Genomic DNA, 17,434 nt, shown 5'->3' on the forward strand with positions numbered 1-17,434 from the left:
CCATAAAAATCCTAGAAGAGAGCACAAGCAATAATTTCTCTAACATCGGCCATAACATCTTTCTAGATATATCTCCTGAGTCAAGGGAAACAAAAGCATAAAAAAAAAATTGGAGGAGGGGAGTATATCAAAATAAAGGCTTCAGCACAGCATAGAGAAAAAAAAACAATAAAACTAAAAGATGACCTTGAGTGGGAGAAGAAATTTGCAAACGACATATCTGATAAAGGGTTAGGTTCCAAAATATATAAAGAACTTATACAACCCAACACTGAAAAAACCCACAAATAATCCAATTTAAAAATAAATAGAAGACACAGAAAGACAATTTCTCCAAAGAGGATATATAAATGACTAACAGACAGACGAAAAGATGCTCAACAGCACTCATTGTCAAGGAAACGCTAATCAAACCCACAGTGAGGTACCACCTGACACCTGTCAGAACGGCTATAGCAGCCAAAACACAAGAAACGGTACATGCCGGCCAGGACGCGGAGAAATAGGACCCCTCGTGCACTGTTGGTGGGGATGCAGACTGGTGCAGCCGCTGCGGAAGGAGGTGGGGAGGGTCCTCGAAAACTCAAAAATAGTACAACCCTATGATCCAGTGATCACACTATGGGGCATTTACCCAAAGAGACACAAAAAACACTAATTCAAAGGTACACATGCACCCCTTTGTTTGTTGCATTGTTTACAACAGCTAAATTGTGCAAGTAACGTGTCTATTAATTTGACGAACCGATTAAGAAGATGCAATATATACATATATGTAAATAATAATAATAAATAATATTCACATATATGAATATTCAGATATTTGTGAATATGAATATGAATATACATATGAATATTATTTAGCCATGAAAGGAATGAAATCTTACTCTTTGGAACAATATGCTTGGAACAAGGTTGTGATGACAGCAGACAATTATCTTAAAATAAAAGGTTAATTTTGGGGTGCCCGGGTGGCTCAGTTAAGCGTCTGACTCTTGCTTTTAGTTCAGGTCATGGTCTCAGGGTCATGAGATCAAGCCCGGTGTCGGGCTCTTTGCTCAGCGTGGAGTCTGCTTGTCCTCCCTCACCCCGCCCCACCCCACCCCGCCTCTCCCCCGGCTCTTCTGTGCTTTCCGGTGCGTGCTCTCTCTCGCTCTCTCTCAAATAAATAAAACCTTTTTTAAAAAACTAAAAGTTTCATTTTAAAAACTCCTTTGACTCTAAACACATAAATATCTTGTGCCATCATATAAGAACGAAATAAAAACATTTTGTCTAGGTCGTGCATTGCAAATACGTTTGCCGGTTTGTTGTTTGTCTTTTGACTTTTTTATGGTGTTTTAATGATTAAAAATATTTTTATGGGGACGCCCGGGTGGCTCAGCAGTTGAGCGTCTGCCTTTGGCCCAGGGCGTGATCCTGAAATCCCAGGATCGAGTCCCACGTCGGGCTCCCGGTGCATGGACCCTGCTTCTCCCTCTGCCTGTGTCTCTGCCTCTCTCTGTGTGTCTCTCATGAATAAATAAATAAAATCTTTAAAAAATATATTTTATGTTGTTCATTTTATTAACCTTTCCTTTAACAGCTTCAGAGGAATGTTTCATGCTTAGAAACCCCTTCCTGTGGTAAATCATTGTAAAATGTTGCCATGTTTCCCTATAGTGCTGTGTGACTATCTTATATTTAAGTCTTGGATGCATTTGATGCACAAAATAGACTGTGTGTTGTGTGCGTGTGTCTACAAATAGCTACCCCGTTCTCTCATTGCCTTTTACAGAATAAACGGTGTTTCCATCGGACGTCATGTGCATACCATAGCCTTATCCCACGCCACGGTCCCATTATACATTTCCATATGTCCCCCCCATTCTGTGTCACTCATTTCTTCATCCGTAGAACCAGCATCCCAGCATCCAGATTCTTACCATAGCTTCATGCAATGCTTTCACGTCTGGTAGGTCTAGTCCATGTTGATTGCTCTTCTTTTTCAGAACTTTTTAGTACGAATTTTAAAAATCCAGCTCCTAGCCCCCAAATTTATTTCTCCGGGAAGGGAAGGCAAGGAGCACCAGCAGCCTGAAGTCACGGCTCATCAACAATTAACAATCCTGGAACGCGTGGGGAGCGTGTCCCGCTACTGGCTCTGCCACCACCCGCGACGGCGAGTCCCTTGCTCTGCCGGGCGGCCTGGTTCTTCCTCTGGAGCACGGCGGGAGCGACGTGCACAAAGCACTCAGCACTGTGTCTGGCACCAAAGCGTCCAGCGGGTGTTCGTGGTTATGACTCCTCTTCATTCTGAGTTTGTATAAATTACTCCAACTAAAAATAGTCTGTGCAAATCGTTCGTGGGCTCGCCTGTTTCTCGGTGCCCGAACTGTCTTATTCCTCTTTTTTTTCTTTTTTTAAGATTTTATTTATTTATTCATGAAAGACAGAGAGAGAAAGGCAGAGGGAGAGGGAGTAGCAGGCTCCATGCAGGGAGCCCAATGTGGGACTCGATCCCCAGTCTCCAGGATCATGGCCTGAGCCAAAGGCAGGCGCCAAACTGCTGAGCCACCCAGGGATCCCCCTTTTTTCTTACGATTTTATTTATTTATTCATTATTCCTCTTTTATACCCAGTACCTACTATGTGGCACCTGCTTCGTCTCTGGGGCCCCCGCCTGTCCGTCCATCAGGGCTCGCATCCATCTGCGCTTCTCCCCAGGGCCTCATGCCACCTGATCATTCAACGCCATCCTCACGCTCGGAAACCTCCCCTCCTGCCTGCATTGGGCCTCTTTCTTTTTTCTTTTTTAAGATTTTTTTATTCATTTATTTGAGAGAATGACAGAACAAGCAGGGGGAGAGAGAGAGGGAGAGGGAGAGGCAGACCTCCTGCTGAGCAGGGAGCCCGACGTGGGGCTCGATCCCAGGACCTGGAGATGATGACCTGAGCGGAAGGCAGGTGCTGGACCATCTGAGCCACCCAGGCGCTCCCCCTCTGGCCTGCTTCAGTCACTCTCCGTAGCTCACAGCCCCCTTCACCCTCCCACTCCCATCTTTTCTGCCCAGCGGTCCATCCCCTGAGAGCTGCCGACCCCACGTGACCTACCCGACTCTACTGTACATCCTAATAAAACGTGATGGCTCTTAGGTTCCACCCTAGACTCCGGAAGCGCAGTAACCCACATGTATTTCTGATTGACGTCACGCGTGCAGTGGCTTCGTGAAGTCATCTTAGCTAAAGCTCCTGAGATCCTACTGGCTTGCCGGGTCGTCCACCTGCTACTTCCTCTTACCCCTCATCCTCTTGAAGTCGTCCTCTGCAAACTGAAACCCATCTAGTCCGATATCTTCCTCTTCCTCTTTCCAAAGGTGTCTGTGCAGACATCACTCCTTGCCTGGAGTGATTAGCCCTCAAATTAAAACTTTAAAACTGCAGGAGGGAAACCCTACGTCCTCGGAGCCCCCTGAATTCCTACACGGCTTGCCTCGGTGGAGAGCTGGAGAGCTGCGGGCCCAAAGGCCACTGCTAACAAGATTAGTTTGGGCTTTGCTGGAACAGCAGGTCGGGGAACCTCCCGTGGTCCTGGATCCCCAGACCCAGTCCTAAGGTGAGACCTCCCAGGATAGCATTTCCAGAACTTGGGGGCTTCAAAGAATCTATAATGTTCTTCCAGATGTAAACCAAGGCGGACTTTGAGGTGCCACCTGTGTGCCCTCAAATACCGCAGGCCCCGGGGTAATCCCTGATGGCAAGGTCACCCCGCTGGGCGCCCCAGCTCTATTCTGCAAGCCATCTCCACAAATATTGTTTTCCAACTCCCTTGTTGGGTCATAAGCGGGGAAGTTCGGGGAAGGGAATGGGAGCATCGTCAGCAACTTAAGTTCACACCTTTTTATGCATTTGTTACATTTCCCAGTCACATCTCAACAATTCATGTTAAGAAAGAAACGCTCTGGCCCTTGGTCGTATGGGATGGAGTCACTCAGCCTCTGCCCTCGGCGCTCCCTTTCTTCCCAATATCCCGTCCTCCACTCCCCATCTCCCACCTCAGTTCCTAGGACGGCCTCACCGGTTTTCCTCCTTCCTTCCTGCTGCTCCCCTGCATCCCACACCAGCTGTCAGAATAATCTTCCAAGAATCCCACTTACATCATGAAACAAACTTAATGACTCCTGCTCCTCTCTCCCTTTCCACCCTCCAGGCTCATTCCAAGCTCCATCTCCTCCCTGAAGGGTCCTGCAGTGGCCCCAGTCCCCAGGGCCCTTCGCTCCTCGAAGCTCCCAGAACCAGAACCGATATTCGTGGTCGTGAGGTACAGACCGTTCACTCCCAGAGCATGTTCTGATCGAGTTGCATCCATTCTAATCCCTAATGCCAGCTGCTAAATATTTTGACTGTCGTTCTCACCTACAGCATTTATTTTCTCCATCACTCATCTGGGTATTTTATCATAAACTATATGCCATTGTTATTCAAGTTTTTGCAAAGGGCATGCGTTTTGGGCTTCTCGTAGAGTATGGACTTCCCTGAAGAGAGCTACTGTCTATCCTGAGCCCCAGCACCCAGCCCAGGGGCACATGCAGAAGTGGCCCTCACAACACTTGAAGAAGGAGTCATTGGATGCGGTAAAAGAGAGCCAGCCATAAAAATCCTGTGCCTACCAACATCTAACCTACCAGCTTAAAAAAAAAAAAGATTGATTGATTGATTGATTGATTGGAGAGAGAGAGAGAGAGAGACAGAGAGCATGAGCAGAGGGAAAGACAAGCAGACTCCCTGCCAAGCATAGAGCCCAACGTGAGGCTCTATCCCAGGCCCCCGAGATCATAACCCGAGCTGAAGGCAGACACCCAACCGAGCCACCAGCCACCTCACTTTAAAAGTTTCTAAATGCTAAAAAAAAATAAAATAAAAATAAAATAAAATAAAATAAAATAAAATAAGTTTCTAAATGCCCCCTCTCACGTTCTGTACCTATAATGCCACCAGCCAATGAGGGGTCCCCGGACAGATGCCAGTCTGAAGACCACACTCTGAGGAGCCGCCCATCTGATGCTGGGGCTCATTTTCAGACCATGACGTGAGCTGCAACCCAGAGTCCACTCTTAACCAACCGAGCCCCCCCGACGCCCCTAGCCTACCAATTTTAAAGCCTGTTGCCCTGCCTAAAACCACCCACTCTGCCAAGTTCTTAGCCTCTGTTCCTACCTCTTCCACTTACTGTTTTTTATTTCCTAAGGTACACGCCCCTCCTGAATATGTCCCTCACATATTTGAAAACAAGCCCTTCTGGGTATTTCCATGTGAAAAGCCACTGGCCTCACGATGGTGTCTGAAAGTCATTCCGGAAAAACTTGAAATTCCCACTCAATTCCACGTAGGACTCCAACAAGCCAGAAATTTCTAGGATGTCAAGGGAGGTATCACAGTTTCAGGGCTGACACATTCTCGGACAATGTCCTAACATCGGCTGAAGACGACCATAGGACGAACCACCTTTTTAAAAAACTGAAAATAGTCTCTCCCTGCCCCCAGCCCTCTCAATCTGCTCTTTGACTTTCTCTGGTTTCCTCTACATAGCTCATCTCCTTCTGACAAAAGTTTATAATAGACATTTTAATCTGTTTATTGTTCATTGTCCATCTCCACCAACTATAGTACGAACCCTGCAAGGGCAGGGATTTTTTTTTTTAATTGTGGTAAAATACAGAACACAACATAAAACTTACCATTTTAACCATTTTTAAGTGTACAGTGCAGTATATTAAGTACATTCACATTGTTGGGCAGCCATCACCCCCATCCATCCATGGGACTCTTGTCATCTCCCCAACTGAAACTTGATATCCACAACCCCCCACTCTCCCTTCCTCCAGCCCCTGACACTCGCCATTCTACTTTCTATCTCTATGGATCTGACTACCCTACACATCTCAGACAAGTGGAATCATACAGTATTTGTCTTTTTTGTGAGTGGCTTCTTTCAGTTAGCATAAAGTCCTCAAGATTCATCCGTGTGTCAGAATTTCCTTCCTTTATAAGGCTGAAAAATATTCCGTTGTATGTACTACATTTTGTTTCTATGTTCATCTATTGACGGACATTTGGGTTGCTTCCATCTTTTAGCTATTGTGAGTGATGCTGCTATGAATATGGGTGTAGGGATCCCTGGGTGGCGCAGCGGTTTGGCGCCTGCCTTTGGCCCAGGGCACGATCCTGGAGACCCGGGATCGAATCCCACGTCGGGCTCCCGGTGCATGGAGCCTGCTTCTCCCTCCGCCTGTGTCTATGCCTCTCTCTCTCTCCCTCTGTGACTATCATAAATAAATAAAAAAAAAATTAAAAAATAAAAAAAAAAAAAGAATATGGGTGTACAAGTGTCTCTCCAAGACTCTGCTCTCAGTTCTTAAATATCCAGAAGTAGAATTTCTGGATCATATAGTAACTGTACTTTAATTTCAATGAAAAACTGTCATACTGTGTTTCACAGTGGCCACACCATTTTACATTCCTTTTTTTTTAAGATTTATTTATTTATTTATTCATGACAGAGAGAGAGGGGCAGAGACACAGGCAGAGAGAGAAGCAGAGAGAGAAGCAGGCTCCATGCAGGGAGCCCGATGTGGGACTCGATCCAGGGTCTCCAGGATCGCACCCTGGGCCAAAGGCGGCGCTAAACCGCTGGGCCACCGGGGCTGCCCCCATTTTACATTCCTACCTACCAATACTGCACAAGAGTTCTAATCCCTCAGCATCCTCACCAATGCTGGTTATTTTCCATAAAGGTAGAAATTGTTGTCTATTCTACTCACTGGTATATGCCAAGCACTTAGAACAGGGCTCAGCACAAAGTCAACACTTTATTGTATGTGCTTATTGAACCCAACTGTAGAACTGGTGTTAACCAGAAGACCCAGCACGACCTGAATTTGAATCTTGGCCCCTACACTCAGACGCTACACCGTGGACATATTATTTAACACCCCTGAAATGTAGGTTAACACACCTGTAGCAGCACCCATCTCAAGGGTGTTATTAAACTCCAGTAACATGGTGTAGGTAAATCCAGCCCAGTTGGTCTCATATGTTCTCTTCCTTTCATCCTGATTGTAACCTTAGGTTATGGTAATCAAGGCTATTAAGGTTATCAGTAATTAAGGCTAATTAGACACAAGTCTCTGCCTTTCCTGGCAGGTTTTGTTAGACTACCCATTGACTTATGAATTTAAGAGAATCTCCATCAACTATCTTACTTTTTACATTTCTTTGTTTTTCTTTATAGCATGTGTTATTACCTACAAGTATATACCACGTCTACCTGTTTACTTGTTTATCCATCTTCTCTACCAGAATGTGAGCTCCATATAGGCAACATCCTTATCTGTCTTGTTTATGGCTTTATCTGCAAGGCCCAGAACATCTGGCACATTAAAGGCCTCAATAAATATTTGTTGAGGAAATAAGTGCATTTAAAGAGTCACTAAACACCTGCTATAGGCACTGTGCTTACTACTGGACATCCTGATATAAATAAGACATATGAACAAGGAAGATGTGATATAAATATAGATACGTGCATGTACATACACACACACGTGCGCGCACTAGAATATTATTACACAGCCATAAAAAAGGATGAGATTGTGCCATTTGCAACCACATGGACGAAACTAGATGGTATGGTGCTAAGTGAAATAAGTGAGACAGAGAAAGATAAATACCATGATTTCACTTAGGAATGGAATATAAAAACAAGATAAAATAAAACAAACAGAAAGGAGAATCAGACCTATAAATGCGAGGGACAAACTCATGGTTGCCGGGGGTGGGGGGAGGCAGGGGGATGGGCAAAATGGGTGAAGGGAAGTGGGAGATACAGGCTCCCAGTTATGGGATGAAGGAGTCACGAGAATAAAAGACCCCACATGAGGAACATAGTCCGTGATTTTAGATGTGTATCAAGACAGATGGCAGCTACACTTGTGGTGAACACACTGTAGAAGCTTATGGAATCACCATGCTGTACACCTGAAGTGAATGTCACAGTCAAAAAAAAAAAATCTATCTGGAGCCCCCGTGGTCAAGGAAGGCTTTCATGGGAAAGTGTTTCTTAAAAAGTTTGAAGATGGGGATCCCTGGGTGGTGCAGCGGTTTGGCGCCTGCCTTTGGCCCAGGGCGCGATCCTGGAGACCCGGGATCGAATCCCACATCGGGCTCCCGGTGCATGGAGCCTGCTTCTCCCTCAGCCTGTGTCTCTGCCTCTCTCTCTTTCTCTCTCTGTGACTATCGTAAATAAATAAAAATTAAAAAAAAAAGTTTGAAGATTAGCTGGTTTTCCCAACAGAAAAGGAAGGAAAGGCATTTTATGTTTGGGTGGTAGTGAACTAAAGTCACAGGGGCAGGACATATAAGGACGCATCCTGTAAGCGCGTAGTTCTGTGCAGCTAGGAGTCAAATTAAGAGAGCGTGTGGCAGGGATGGATGGTGGAGGCCGTTACGACGTGCTGCTGGGGTGTGATCCCCAGGAGCTCGGAACCCCACGAGGCTGGGCGCGGTGAGCACCCCGTGAGCTGCTCACTCCCCAGGAGGTGGGCCTCCAGGGTGGGCGGCACCCAGGCCGCGGCCCCCAGTGCCGTGCTGTGGTGCTGGGACTGTGGCAGCGGCCTGCTAACCTGGCACCGGACCCACATTTGGCCCGAACCGGCAAATCCAGGGATGTGGCACCTCCATCCTAGCACCCTAAAGGGTTGTTTTCTCAGGGCTCTAGTCACCTGGCTGTTAGCACAGCTACTGGGCTTAGGATGGTTACAGTGAATGCAGAACAACCACCCACTGGACCCTGGGCTTCAACATTCCACTTTCCAAACTCCTCTCGTCTACGTCACTAAGCTGGCTCTCTAGTAATAAAGAGGGTGCCTGTTAGGCTAGGGCTAGTGCGGGTCGTTGGAGTCTGTTGTGGGAAGAGAAAGTTCTGGCCACTTCGGCCATCCTGCGGACAGCCTTCTCTCGGGTCCAGACCTCACGGAGGGAAAAGGTCCATTCAAACGTCCTTGAGGACTCTCACCAGGACACTCTGAAACCAGCCTAAAACTCGGCTCCTCCGATAGCTTCATCTCCACTGGCCCTGCCTGCATTGCACACCTCATCCTCGCTGCGCACTGCGTACGCAACATATCCATCCCAGATCCCACGCGTCCTAAGGACAAGACGCGTTCCTGACACATTCATTTCTAGGGCTGCCAGAACAAAGTAGCACAAACCAGTGGTATAAAACAACAGAAATTTATTGTCTCACAGTTCAGGATGCTGAAGTCTGAAAGCAAGGCGTCAGCAGGGCTAATTCCATTAAAAGCTGTAGGCGAGAGTCCCTCCTTGTTTCTCTCCCAGCCTCCAGTGGTTTGCTGGCCATCTCTGGCAGTCCCTGGTTTCAACTGCCCAACTCCATCTCCGCCTTCATCCTTACGTGGCCAGTCCCCTTGGGTCTCTATCTTCACGTGGCCATCTTCTCATACAGACACCAGACATAGTGGACTGGGAGCCCACGCTATCCCAACCTTAACTAATTGCAGTGACCTTATTTCTAAATAAGATCACATTCTGAAGTACTGGGGGTTAGGATCGCAAAGCATCTCTTTTTGAGGGAACCCAATTCAATTCATAACACTCTTTTCTCTTGGCCACTCACCTCCAGTATTTAGCCCAATTCCGAGAATGTGACCGCGAATGCTATTTACTGATGTGATTCAAGTTACCGGCTCACTCATCCGCCTGTCTACAAAGGGCACCAGAGCACCGGGGCTACGTTGTGCCAACACACCAAACACCTTCACTTTCAACACGACTGGAGAAAACACTGGGTGGGATTTGGTCAAAACGGTGGCCACCCTGGCTGAGCGCTGGAATGAGAATTCGTCACTGCCACTTACGACCTGATGGAAATGTTGAACTTTAACAGAATCTAGACTTACGAGGCATACTCAGGTGCTTCTGTGCTCTCATATCAGTTTAGGTCCTTCACAGGACGGTGGTGGGGGGGTTCCTTTCAATCACAGCGCCACTATAATTAGTGATGGCAACGTTTTCTTCAATTTGCCCTCAAGGGCCATAGAATATCAGACTGCCACCCGTGCAATCAGACTAATGGCAGGCAAAGAGCCAAATTAGGGGATGGGGGCAGAGTTATGCTACCCAATCAAATATGGGTTTGTTTTTAATTAAATATTCAAACTTGTGGTAGGGGAATCCGCTCTGATTGCACCCTGTCATTTATACACGCAAAATATGTTAAAAGAAAACTATATATGACATCCCATTTTAGCAATCGACAGTTTTCAGAGTTCTTTTTCATTAGGCTCTTTCCAGTGGGGCCCACAGGACTTCAGTTAATGATTGAGGGAGCTGCCCCTACACCAGAGCAGTGTCCCCAAGAGCAACCAGGAAAATGGTTTGCATGCCCCTCATTTACTTTATTCTTTCCAAGCAAACAGTTGGCAAGAGGAGGCATTTCCTATTGCCTGGGCAATGTTTTAATCACTGTTTAAATATTTGCCATCCTGTCTTTGTTTTGGTTAAAATTGCAGAGTTAATGCGATACAGATTTGTACCTTCTGCTGAGTGAAATATAGATTTCATCTTACGGACTAGAGCTATGTTCACTGTAAATAGCTTCCTCACTCCCCACCTCCACTATTTGTCTTTCATTTTACACATTGTATTAATCTTTTTATATCTTCTCAGTGCCTACAGGTTCCCAACAAATTGCCCCCAGGCAGTTCTAACACATTAAGCTTCAGCAAACCTGGCCTTATGTGTGACTCATTACACAAATGTAAGGACTCTTAAGTCAATCTCTCTGAATACCAGCCCAGAAAAATATCAGTCCCAGGCAAGAACCTCACCATCTGATGGATATTCTGGGGTCAAGGTAAAATGAGTTTCTGGCCTCGGGCTAGTTTCTAATGGACAATGGGTCTGTGCCAAGGACTCCGTCTATTCCTTCTAATGAAGCTCTGTAAAGTCTCGGCTGCACTCAGGCTAACTTGGCTTCTCCTAACCCCATTTCTGCAAGCTTCACCAGCTGGGTATGCTTAAAGAGTCATATTAACAGTAATAACTCAAATTTCACTGGAAATCACACCTCCTACCTGTTGATGAAGGGCCTCTGCCTCCTTTTTTTATTATTATTATTATTATTCAGAACTTTTCGTAAAAGTGTCTTTCTGTTTTAACATATAGTCAACTCTCTCTATATATACAACTCTTCATAAACCCAATGGGAGCTGGGCAGAAAAGAAACACGAATGACTGACATCATTCTCACTCCTCCTCCTCACTGATAACCAAGATTTAGTTAAGTCAAGCTCATCCTGTCTGGCCTTTTCTGCCCCCAGGACAAGCCCCTCTCAAGCATTTCCTCAGTCCTCATCAGAAAAGAGACTTCCAGTAGGCTTTTCCACCAGAACTGCCAGACATGCCAGACAATCAGTTCCGAACCCCACTTAGACTCTACCTGAGGACCCCAACTGCTTACTCCTCTGAAAAATACTTGGTTGAAATTAAAATGTTTGGGGCTTTTATTCCAACAATTGCAAACAACAATTATTGTCAAACCTCTTACAAAAGAAAACTAGGAAAAACTGGATAAAATGTTTTTTTAAATGTTTGATGGCATAGGAAAGCTAAGATGATAGTGAATAATTATCAGAACAGAACCTAAGAGGAGATGTCAGACAGAAAAAGAATGAGGAGAGACCAAAATAGCTCCAACCTATTGCCATGAAATAGTTTCCAGATCATGGCACAGGAAAGGAAAACTCAGATGCAGTCCACAGACTCCCTATGATGAAGGTTTGCACCTAAGGGTTTGGAAAGACCAAGGTGGCTACAGTTAGCAGGATACAGGGAGAACAAAGAGCTGCAGGGAAAGAGAACTGGGCAGCTGCAGAGGGTCCCCCTCATTTTCAAAGTACTGACCAGTGCATACATGTCAGGAAACTAGCAGGGGTCAGAGAAGAACTCTATTAAAGAATTATAAAGAAAGAACAGTACCTGGGTCTGATGTCTCACTTCTCCAGGATAGGTCCCTTTGAGTGAGGATGAAAGGGGTATGGCTAAATGGTACTCATTCATCTTCACCATTTCATAACATTCATCAGCCAACCCTGCCCTGGGAACACCATGGCAGATGAGAGTCCTCGCTATGGAGCACACAGTTCTGTGGGGACTTAGGTGCATCAACCATCACCAGGAAAAGGAAGGGTCTACCTACAGGTTCACGCCAGGTGCTGGCATCCCATAAGCCCACGATCACATTGAGGGAGAAAACACAAGTCTGAGAACATAGGAATGTCTTAACGGACCAGAAGACGATAGAGGGAGATTATTCAAAAGTAAAATACAGGGCATTCAGTGTTGAAAATCCTCAGCACTAACATGAAAAGATCATCAAGATGTTATGGTAGGCAGAAAATTAGTGTGACAGCAGTGTGTGGGACATATATGCATATGAAGATGCATAGAAAGGTAACTAGAGAGAGTTACAACAAAATATTGACAGCAGCTACCTTTAAGAGGAGAAAATGATACCATGAGTAGCCATAATAGGAGCTCCTCTCCCCCTCCATCCTCTTTGTGTTACTTGATTCTTTAGGAGAATGTATTTGTGCGAATGTTGTATAAATGAAAAATCCCAAGTAAATAAATAAACAGGTTTAAAGATTAAAAAACAAAAACAATAAAGCGTAGCACCTGGAGCTCACATAAGGACAGGAAAACTGATTGTTCCCACCAGCCAGATTGGAAAACTTCATGATTTACAGAAATTAAATAGAGTACCCTGAAAGTTCTTACCTCAGTAGTAGGAAATAATTAGCCCTAGATTAAACAGTGTTCTGGTCCCACCTAAAAAAATATTAAAAGTAAGACTTAAAAGGATCAAACAGTTCCTAAGAAACTGAAACAGAATCCCAGAACAAAGCCCAAGAAATTTATAGGAATAAAAATATAGTCAGAACCCAGCAATGTAAAATTTATAATGTCTTATATTCTATCAAAACATATTGGACATACTCTTTCATCTGGGCTGCCAACATGCCATCCAGACTGAAGAAGACCTGAAAACTCCAGGGCCACATGAGCCACAGCCAAGGCCACATCAACAAGCGCTGGAAGCACCCAGGAGGCCTGGGTGATGCTAGTGGCATGCATCATCACAGGATCAACTTCAACAAATATCACCCACGTTATTCTGGAAAAGGTGGTATGAGGCATTACCACTTAAAAAGGAACCAGAGCTTGTGCCCAGCTGTCAACCTGGATAAACTGTGGACCTTGGTCAGTGGGCAGGCACAGGTAAATGCTGCCAAAAACAAGACTGGAGCTATTCCTATCATTGATGTGGTACAGTCAGGCCACTACAAAGTTTTGGGGAAAGAACAGCTCCCAAAACAGCCTGTCATCATGAAGGCCAAATTCTTCAGTAGAAGAGCTGAAGAGAAGATTAAGGGGGTGAGGAAGAGCTGTGTCCTGTAGCTTGAGCCACGCAGAGGGAGGCTCATTAAATGCTAACAAGTACTTTTCAAAAAAAAAAAAAAGTATCCAAAGAAACAAGAAAGTATTGAGGAAAAAAATCATCCAACCCCAAACTGACACATGTTAAAAATGTGTTAAAATTAATAGACAACAGCATTTAAAAGAATAAGTATATTCCATAAATTCAAAAAGTTAAATAGTAACAGAAAAGATAATCTAAAAAAGAAAATCAAACTTCTAAGGACAAAAACTAGACTGGAAGAAATTGAGCAGATATAGCACTAAGAAGAAAATGTTACTGAAATAAAGTGCTTAGAAAAAGATTTTAAAAATAATTAAGAGTAAACTACAGTACAACTTCAAACTAATATACAGGTAATTGGAGTCCCCAGAAAGGAAGCAGGAAAAAATAATGCCAAAATAATGCCAAGGAAATACTGGTCAAGAGTTTTCCAGGTTTGATAAAAATCAAATCTACCTATCCAAGAAGTTAACAAACCTTAAGGACAAGAAATATAAGGAAAACTACACCAAAACCCATCATAATCAAATTGCTCAAACCCTGAAAGGTAAAAAACAAACAAACAAACAAAAAACTAGAAAGCAACCATAGAAAAAGCCATAGGAACAAAGATAAGACTGACAGAAAATTTCTTGTTGGAAATAATGTAAACAAAAAGATAGTAGATCAACATCTTTAAAATTAAAAAAAAATAGAGCAAGGACAATGTCTTCAATAAATGATGCTGAGAAAACTGGTTTTCCACATGCAGAAGAATGAAATTAGGCCATCCTCTGACTCCATATACAAAAATCAAAATAGATTAAAGACTACAGGACCTAAAACCATAAAACTATTAGAAGAAAACACAAGGAAAAAAGCTGCTTGACAGTGATGTGGACAATTATTTTTTTCGATATGACCCCAAAAGCATAAGCAACAAAAGCAAACTAGACAAATGGAATTGCATCAAACTAGGAAAGCTTCCGCACAGCAAAGGAAACATCAACAAGGTAAAGACACAACCTATGAAATGAGAGACAATATTTGCAAACCATACATCTGATAAGGGGTTAATGTCCAAAATATATAAGGAACTCAACTCAATAATAAGAAAACAAATAACTCAAATTAGGGTCACCTGGGTGGCTCAGTCAGTTACACATCCATCCCTTGATTTCAGCCTAGGTCATGATCTCAGGGTCATGAGATCCAGGCCTGTGTTTTTCTCTCTCTCCCCTTCTGCTCCTTCCCACTCCACTCTAGCGCTCTTTCTCTCTCTCTCTCTCTCTCTCTCTCACTCTCTCTCTCTAGAGAAAAAAAATTCAATCAAAAAACAACAATAATAACAATGAAACAAAAATAACAACGAAAGAGGAGAAGGGAAACATAAAAGAAATGGAATAGATAGAAGACAAAGCAAAGTGATAAATATCAACTTAACTATATCAATAGTTATATAAACAGTCTAAATATTCCCATTAATAGGCACAGATTTCACAAATAGATCACAAGTTAAAAGGCTAGAAGATATATCAAGCTAACACTGGAGAGACTATGTCAATATCTGATAAAGTAAATTTTAGAGAAAAGAATATTTTGGTGGATAAAGCTGACAAAGAAGTCAATTCATCAGTAGGATATAGGAATCTTAAATGTTTATATACTCAATGACAGAATTTAAAATTCATAAAGAAAAAACTTAAAAGGGAAAAAGACGAATCCACAATGATAGACATTTCAATATACTCACTCAATAACTGACTGAATAAGTACAGGGAAAATCAGTAAGGATGTACGTTTGAAAAAGATAATCAACCCACTTGATATAGTTGATATTTCAGGAACAATCCACCAAAAAATAGCAAATACACATTTTTTTCAAGTTCACACAGACCATTCCTGAAATAGACATATTCTTGGCTACAAAGGAAGTCTCAAATTTGAAAAGACAAAAGTCACACAAAGAATGTTCTCTGACACCAAAATTAAATTCGAAATCAGTAATAGAATTATCTCTGGAAAATCTCCCAAATATTTAGAAACTAAATAAAATATGTGTAAGTAACCCATAGATTAAAAAAAAATCGAAAGGGAAATTAGAAAATATTTGAACTGAATGAAAACGAATATGTAATTTACCAAAATGCATGAGATGCTGCTACAGCCATAATTTAACAAGAATCTATAGCCCTAATGCCTACATTAGAAAATAAAATAAAATCAGTAGCATAAAGCTTGCAACTTAAGAAACTATCAAAGAAATAGTGAGTAAAAAAAATATCAGAAAAGAAATCAATAAAATAGTAAAAAGAAAAACAATGAAGAAAATTAATGAAACCAAAAGCTCACTCTTCAGAAAGTTCAATAAAATTGACAAACCTCTACCCAGACTGAAAAGGAAAAAAAGAAGACACAAATTGTGAATATCAGCAAGGAGAGAAGTAACATCATTACAGATACAATAGATATTAAAAGGTAAAGAAGGAAATACTGTAAAAACCTAATGCCCATCTGACAATTTAAGTAAAATGAACAAATTCCTTGAAAAACACAAGTCACCAAAACTTGAACAAAAATAAATGTTACTGAAATGTACTTTAGTTTCTAAAAAAAAAGTTAAACTTGTAGTTAAAACTCTTCTACAAAGACAACCCAGGCCCAAACAGCTTTACTGGCAAATTCAACTGAACATTTAAAGAAGAAATAAAACCATTAATATACAGACTCTTCCAGAAAGTTTCCCAACTCATTGTGCAAAGTCATTATTACACTGATAGCAAAACCAAAGACATTACAAGAAAACTACAGTCGCTATTCCTCATAAATATAGATATAAAAATTCTAAACACAGTTTTGGCGAATCAGATTCAACAAGAGGACAAAAGGATAAAACATCATAGACAAGTGGAGTTTGTCCCAGGAATGCAAGGCTAATTTAACATTCAAAAATCAATCAATGTAATTCACCATATAACAAACAAACAAAGAAAAACCAGGTATCATTTCAATACATCTATGAAAAGTATAGGACAAAGTCCAACCTCCAGTCTTATAAAAACTCCCGGCAAACTAGAAATAGAAAGGAACTTCCTCAAATGGACACAGGGTATCAAAAATCCTAGAGTCAACATTCTACTTAGTAGTGTGGATTCCTTTCCTCTAAGGTCAGGAATATCTACTCTCACAACTTTTATTCAATATTAAACTGAAGGTTATAACCAGTGCGATAAGATAAAAAAAAAGAGAGAAATGAACGGCATAAAGATTGGAAAGAGAAAAGTAAAAAGAAGATGCCATGATCATCTGGGTGAAAATCTTATGGAATGTACAAAGAAGGTACTAGAAGTAATAATGGGCTAACTAATGCAACAAGGTTGCAGTTTTATGATATCAATATATAAGAATTAATCATATTTCTACATAGAAGCAACGAAGAATCAGAACAGGAAATCTTTAAAATGTTTACAATAACATAAAAAACATGGGAATCTTTGAAAAATAAAACATGGCTAAGAGAATTTAAGAAGACGAATGGAGAGCTAGATTTTGTTCACGTATTGGAGTTTAAGATACCAACTTTGCTAAGCGGATCTATAGATGCAACACACAATCCCAATCAAAATCTCAGTGAACATTTTGTAGAAATTAACAGATTGATTCTAAACTTCAGATGGAAATGCAGAGGACCTGATGTAGCCAGAACAATTTCAAAAAACAAGAAGAAAGTTGGAGGATTTACGCTACTTGATTTTAAGACTTAAGGAATTATAGTAACCAACACAGTGTGTGGTATAGGCATAAAGCTCTATGCTGACTCCAATACTTACATATAAACATTTTATTTTATTTTTTATTTTTTTTAAGATTTATCCACTTATTTATGATAGACGGGGGGGGGGGGGCAGAGACACA

At 42.4% G+C, this 17,434-nt stretch overlaps 1 long non-coding RNA gene and 1 pseudogene across 1 annotated transcript in view; one reads left to right on the plus strand and one right to left on the minus strand.

The window, feature by feature from the left end:
• The window catches only part of LOC129516527 (uncharacterized), a 138,720-nt gene that overhangs the window by 19,560 nt on the left and 101,726 nt on the right, over positions 1-17,434 (minus strand). The gene's annotated exons all lie outside the window — the stretch shown is intronic.
• Positions 13,078-13,518, plus strand: LOC129516523 (60S ribosomal protein L27a-like; annotated as a pseudogene).

The sequence above is a fragment of the Nyctereutes procyonoides genome, unplaced genomic scaffold (assembly GCF_905146905.1).
Source record: "Nyctereutes procyonoides isolate TBG_1078 unplaced genomic scaffold, NYPRO_anot_genome, whole genome shotgun sequence".
Classification (NCBI taxonomy): Eukaryota; Metazoa; Chordata; class Mammalia; order Carnivora; family Canidae; genus Nyctereutes; species Nyctereutes procyonoides.